A 5,301-nucleotide genomic window follows, 5' to 3' on the forward strand; every position below is an offset into this window, starting at 1 on the left:
GGTGAGTGGTAGGGTTCAGGTTAGGGTTAGGGTTAGGGTTCATGTGAAATTTAGGGATATTATTAGGATTAGAGTTAGGATAAGGTTTAGGGTGAGGGTTAGGGTGAGAGTGAGCGTTAGGGTTAGCGTTAGGGTTAGGGTGAGGGTTAGTGTGAGGGTTTAGGTGAGCTTTAGTGTTATAAGGGTGAGGGTTAGCGTTAGGTTTAGGGTGAGGGTTAGGGTTAGGATGAGGTTTAGGGTAAGGTTAGGGTTTGTGTGTGGGTTTAAGTGAGGGTGAGTTTTAGGGTGTGGGTGACAGTTAGGGTTAGGGTGAGGGTTAAGGTGACGGTGAGCGTTAGGGTGAGGGTGAAGGTTAGGGTTGTGGTGAGGATTAGGATTAGGTTTAGGGTTATGGTTTTGTTGAGTGAATGGGTTAGGATGAGGTTTAGGGTGAGGGTGAGGTTTAGAGATAGCGTTAGAGTTAGGGTGAAGTTTAGAGTTCAGGTTAGGCTTAGGGTGAGCATGAGGGTTAGAGTTAGTGTTAGGGTTAGTGTTAAGGTGAGGGTAAGGTTTAGTGTGAGGGTTAGGGTTAGGGTGAGGGTAAGGGTTAAGTTGAGGGTTAGGGTGAGCGTTAGGGTGAGGGGTAGGTTTAGGTTTAGGGTTAGGGTTAGGGTTAGGGTGAGGTTTAGTGTTAGTGTTAGGGTTAGGATGAGGGTGAGGTTTAGGTATAGAATTAGGGTTAGGGTTAGGGTTAAGGTTTGGGTAAGGGTGCGGGTTAGAGTTAGGTTGAGGGTTAGGGATAGGGTTGGAGTTAGGGTGAGGGTAAGGGTTAGGTTAGAGTTAGGGTGAGGGTGAGTGTGAGAGTTAGGGTTAGGATTAGGGTTAGGTTTAGGGTTAGGCTGAGGGTGAGGGTGAAGGTGAGTGTGAGGTTTAGTTTTAGGGTGAGCGTTAGGTTTAGGGTTAGGTTGAGGGGTAGGGATAGGGTTAGGTAGAGGGTTAGGGTTAGGGTCAGTAAGAGGGTTTGGCTGAGGGTTACGGTTAGGGTTAGGGTGAGGGTTAGGTTTAGTGTGACGTTTATGGTTACGGTTAGGGTTAGGATGCACGTAAGGGTTAGGGTGAGGGTTAGGGTTAATGTGAATGTTAGAGTGACGGTAAAGATAAGGGTTTGGGTGAGGGATAGGGTTAGCGTTAGGGTGAGTGTGAGGGTTAGTGTTAGCATTACGGTTAGGGTGAGGGTTAGGGTGAGGGTTAAGTTGAGGGTTAGGGTTAATTTGAGGGTATGGGTGAGGGTGTGTTTTACGATATGACGGTTAGGGTAAGGGTGAGGGTTAAGGTGACGGTGAGTTTTAGGGTGAGGGTGAGGGTTAGGGTTGTGGTGAGGATTAGGGTAAGTGTTAGGGTTATGGTGAAGGTAAGTGTTAGGATGAGGTTTAGGGTGATGGTGAGGTTTAGTGATAGCGTTAAAGTTAGGGTGAGGTTGAGGGTGAGGGTTAGGGTTCAGGTTAGGCTTACGGTGATGGTGAGGGTTAGAGTTAGGCTTAGGGTTAAGGTTAGGAAGAGGGTTTGACTGAGTGTTAGGGTTAGGGTTAGTGTGAGAGATAGGTTTAGTGTGTGGGTTAGGCTTAGGGTTAGGGTTAGGATTAGGGTGAGCAAAAGGTTTAGGGTGAGGATTTGGGTGACAGTGAGTGTTAGGGTTAGGGTGAGGATTAGGGTGAGTGTTAGGTTGAGGGTTAGGTTTAGGTTTAGGGTTAGGGTGAGGGTGAGGGTGAAGGATAGCATTAGGGTTATGGTTAGGGTTACGGTGAGGTTTAGGGTTATGGTTAGGGTTAGGGTGAGGGTGAGGTTGAGGGTTATGTTGAGAGTTACGATTAGGTTAGGTTTAGGGTGAGGGTTAGGGTTAGGGTTACGGTGAGTGTGAGGGTGAGGATTAGCGTTAGGGTTAGGGTGAAGTTAATGGTTAGGGTGAGGGTTAGAGTCAAGGTGAGGGTAAGAGATAGGGTGAAGGATAGGGTTAGGGTTATGTTTAGGGTGAGGTTTAGGTTTAGGGTTAGGGTTAGGTTTAGTGTGAGGGTAAGGGTTAGAGTGAGGGTTAGGGTGAGGGTGAAGTTTAGGGATAGCATTAGGGTTAGGGTTAGGGTTAGGGTGAGGGGTAGGGTTACCTTTAGGGTTAGGTTGAGTGTGAGGGTTATGTTGAGGTGTAGGGTTAGGGTTAGGGTTACTGTTAGGGTGAGGGTTAGGGTTAGGGTTAGGGTGAGGGTGAGGGTGAGGGTTAGGGTTAGGGTTAGGTTGAGTGTTAGGGTTAATGTGAAGCTTAGTGTGAGTGTGAGGTTAAGGGTTAGGGTTAGGGTTAGGGTTAGCGTGAGGTTTAGGTTTAGGGTGAGGGTGAGGGTGAGGGTTAGGTTTAGGATTAGGCTTAGGTTTAGTGTTAATGTTAGGATGAGGGTGAGGGTGAGGGTCAGAGTTAGCTTTAGGGTGAGGGTTAGAGTTATGCTTAGGGATAGGGTGAGGGTGAGGGTGAGGGTTAAGGTGAGGGTGATAGTGAGGATGAGGGTGATTTGGAGACTTAGGTTTAAGGTTACGTTTATGGTTAGTTTTAGGTTTGGGTTAGGGTGAGGGCTAGGGTGAGGCTTAGGTCTAGGGTTAAGGTTAGGATTAGGGTGAGGATTAAGTTCAGGGTGAGTGTTAGGGTGAGGGTTAGAGTTAGCGTTATTGTTAGTGTGAGGGTTAAGTTTAGTGTGAGAGTTAGGTTTAGAGTTAGGGTTAGGGTGAGGGTAAGGGTTAGGGTGAGGGTTAGGGTGAGGATTAGGGTTAGGGTTAGGTTTAGAGTGAGGCTTAGGCTGAGGGTAGGGTTAGGGTTAGGGTGAGTGTGAGGGTTAGGGGGAGGGTTAGGTTTAGGGTTAGGGTAAGGGTTAAGATTAGGGTGAGGGTAAGTGTTAGAGTGAGGGTTAGCGTGTGTTTGAGTATTAGAAATAGCATTAGGGTTAAGGTTAGGGTGGGGGTGAGGGTTAGGTTTGCGGTTAGGGTTAGGGTGAGGGTAAGGGTGACGGTTATGTTGAGGGTTGGGTTTAGGGTTAGGAATAGTGTTAGGGTGAGGTTTAGGGTTAGGGTTAGGGTGAGGGTAAGGGTGAGGGTTAGGTTTAGGGTTAGGTTGAGTGTTAGGTTTACGGTGAGGGTTAGAGTGACTGTGAGGGTAAGGGTAAGGGTGAGGGTTAGGGTTAGGGTTAGGGTGAGGTTTAGGTTTAGTGTGAGGGTGAGGTTGAGGGTTAGGTTTAGGTTTAGGCTTAGGTTTAGGGTTAGGCCTAGGATTAGCCTGAGGGTGAGGGTCAGAGTTAGTTTTAGGTTGAGGGTTAGGGTTATGGTTAGGTTTAGGGTGAGGGTGAGGGGGAGGGTTATGGTGAGGTTGATGGTGAGGATGAGGGTGAGGGTGAGAGTTATGGTTAGTGTTAGGGTGAGGGTTAGGTTTAGGGTGATGTTTAGGTTGAGGGTGACGGTTAGGGTGAGGTTTCATGTTCGGGTTAGGGTGAGGGTTGGGTGTGGGTGAGGGTTAGGTTTAGAATGAGGGTTAGGGTGATGGTGAGGGTTAGGGTGAGTTTGAGGTTTAGGGTTAGGATTAGGGTTAGTGTGAGGATTAGGGTTAGGTTTAGGGTTAGTGTGAGTGTAAGGGTTAGGAAGAGATTTAGGGTAAGGATGAGGGTTAGGGTTAGCATTAGTGTTAGCGTGAGGTTTAGGGTGAGGATTAGGGTTAGGTTTAGGGTTAGCATTAGGTTAAGGGTTAGGGTTTGGGTGAGGGTTAGGGTTAGGGTTAGGGTAAGGGTGAGGGTGAGGGTGAGGGTGAGGTTTAGGGTTAACTTTAGGTTTAGGGTGAGGGTGAGGGTTTCGTTTAGGATTAGGGTTAGGGTTAGGATTAGGCTAAGGATGAGTGGGAGGGTGAGGGTTATGGTTAGGGTGAGGATTAGTGTTAGTGTTAGGATTAGGGTGAGGATGAGGGTGGGAGTTAGGGTGAGGGTGAGTGTGAGGGTTAGGGTGTGGGTGAGGGTTAGGGTTAGTTTTAGGGTGAGGGTTAGTGTGTCAGTGAGGGTTAGGGTGAGGGTGAGGGTTAGGGTTAGGGTTAGCATTAGTGTGAGGGTTAGTGTTAGGGTTAGGATTAGGGTGAGGGTTAAGGTGAGGTTTAGGGCTATGTTTAGGTTTAGGGATAGTGTGAGGATTAGGGTTATGGTCAGGGTTATGTTTAGGGTTAGGGTTAGGGTGAAGGTGAGGGTGAGGTTTAGTCTTAGGGTTAGGTTAAGAGTTAAGTTTAGGGTGAAGGTTAGGGTGAGGTTTAGGGTGAGGGTTAGGGTTAAGGTTAGGGTTAGGGTAAGAGTGAAGGTGAGGGTGAGTGTGAGGGTGAGAATGAGGGTTAGGCTTTGCATTAGGTTTAGGGTTAGGGGTAGAGTTAGGTTTAGGATAAGTGTAAGGGTTAGGCTGAGGGTTAGGCTGAGAGTGAGGGATAGGGTTAGCGTGAGTGTGAGGGTGAGGGTTAGGGTGAGTTTCGGGGTTAGGGTTAGGTTGAGGGTGAGGGTTAGGGTTATGGTGATGTTTAGGATAAGGGTGAGGGTTAGAGTAACCGTGAGGGTTCGGGTGAGGGTGAGGTTTAAGGTTGTGTGTGAGGGTTAGATTTAGGGTGAGGGTTAGGGTGTCGGTGAGTGTTATGGTGAGGGTGAGGGTTAGGGTTAGGGTTAGGGTGTGGTTTAGGATTAGGTTTGGGGTGCGGTTTAGGTTGATGGGTAGGGTCAGGGTTAGGGTGAGGGTTAGGGTTATTGTGAGGGTTAGGGTTAGGTTTAGGGTTAGTGTTAGGATAAGGTTTAGGGTGAGTGTTAGGGTTATGGTGAGGTTCAGGGTTAGCCTTAGGGTTAGGTTGAGGGTTAGGGTGAGGGTCAAGTTTAGCGTTAGGGTTAGGGTGAGTGTGAGGTTAACAGTTAGGGTTAGGGTGAGGATGAGGTTGAGGGTGAAGGTTACGGTTAGAGTTTGGTTTAGGTTGACGTTGAGGGTTAGGGGGAGGGTGAATTTGGGTTGAGGGGGAGGATGAGGGTGATGGAGAGGTTTAGTGTGTGGGTGAGGGTTAGGGTAAGGTTTAGGGTGAGAGTAAGGGTTAGGGTGAGGCTTAGGGTGAGGGTGAGGATTAGGATGAGGGTGCGAGTGAGGGTTAGGGTTAGGGTTAGTTTGAGGGTTAGGTTTAGGGTCAGGGCTAGGGTGAGAGTTAGACTGAGAGTGATGGTTAGGTTGAGAGTGAGGGTTTCAATTAAGTAAGGGTTAGGGTTAGGGCTAGGATGAGGAATAGTTAGA

The sequence above is a fragment of the Dipodomys merriami genome, unplaced genomic scaffold (genome assembly GCF_024711535.1).
Source record: "Dipodomys merriami isolate MVZ:Mamm:240054 unplaced genomic scaffold, mDipMer1.0.p SCAF_105, whole genome shotgun sequence".
Lineage (NCBI taxonomy): Eukaryota > Metazoa > Chordata > Mammalia > Rodentia > Heteromyidae > Dipodomys > Dipodomys merriami.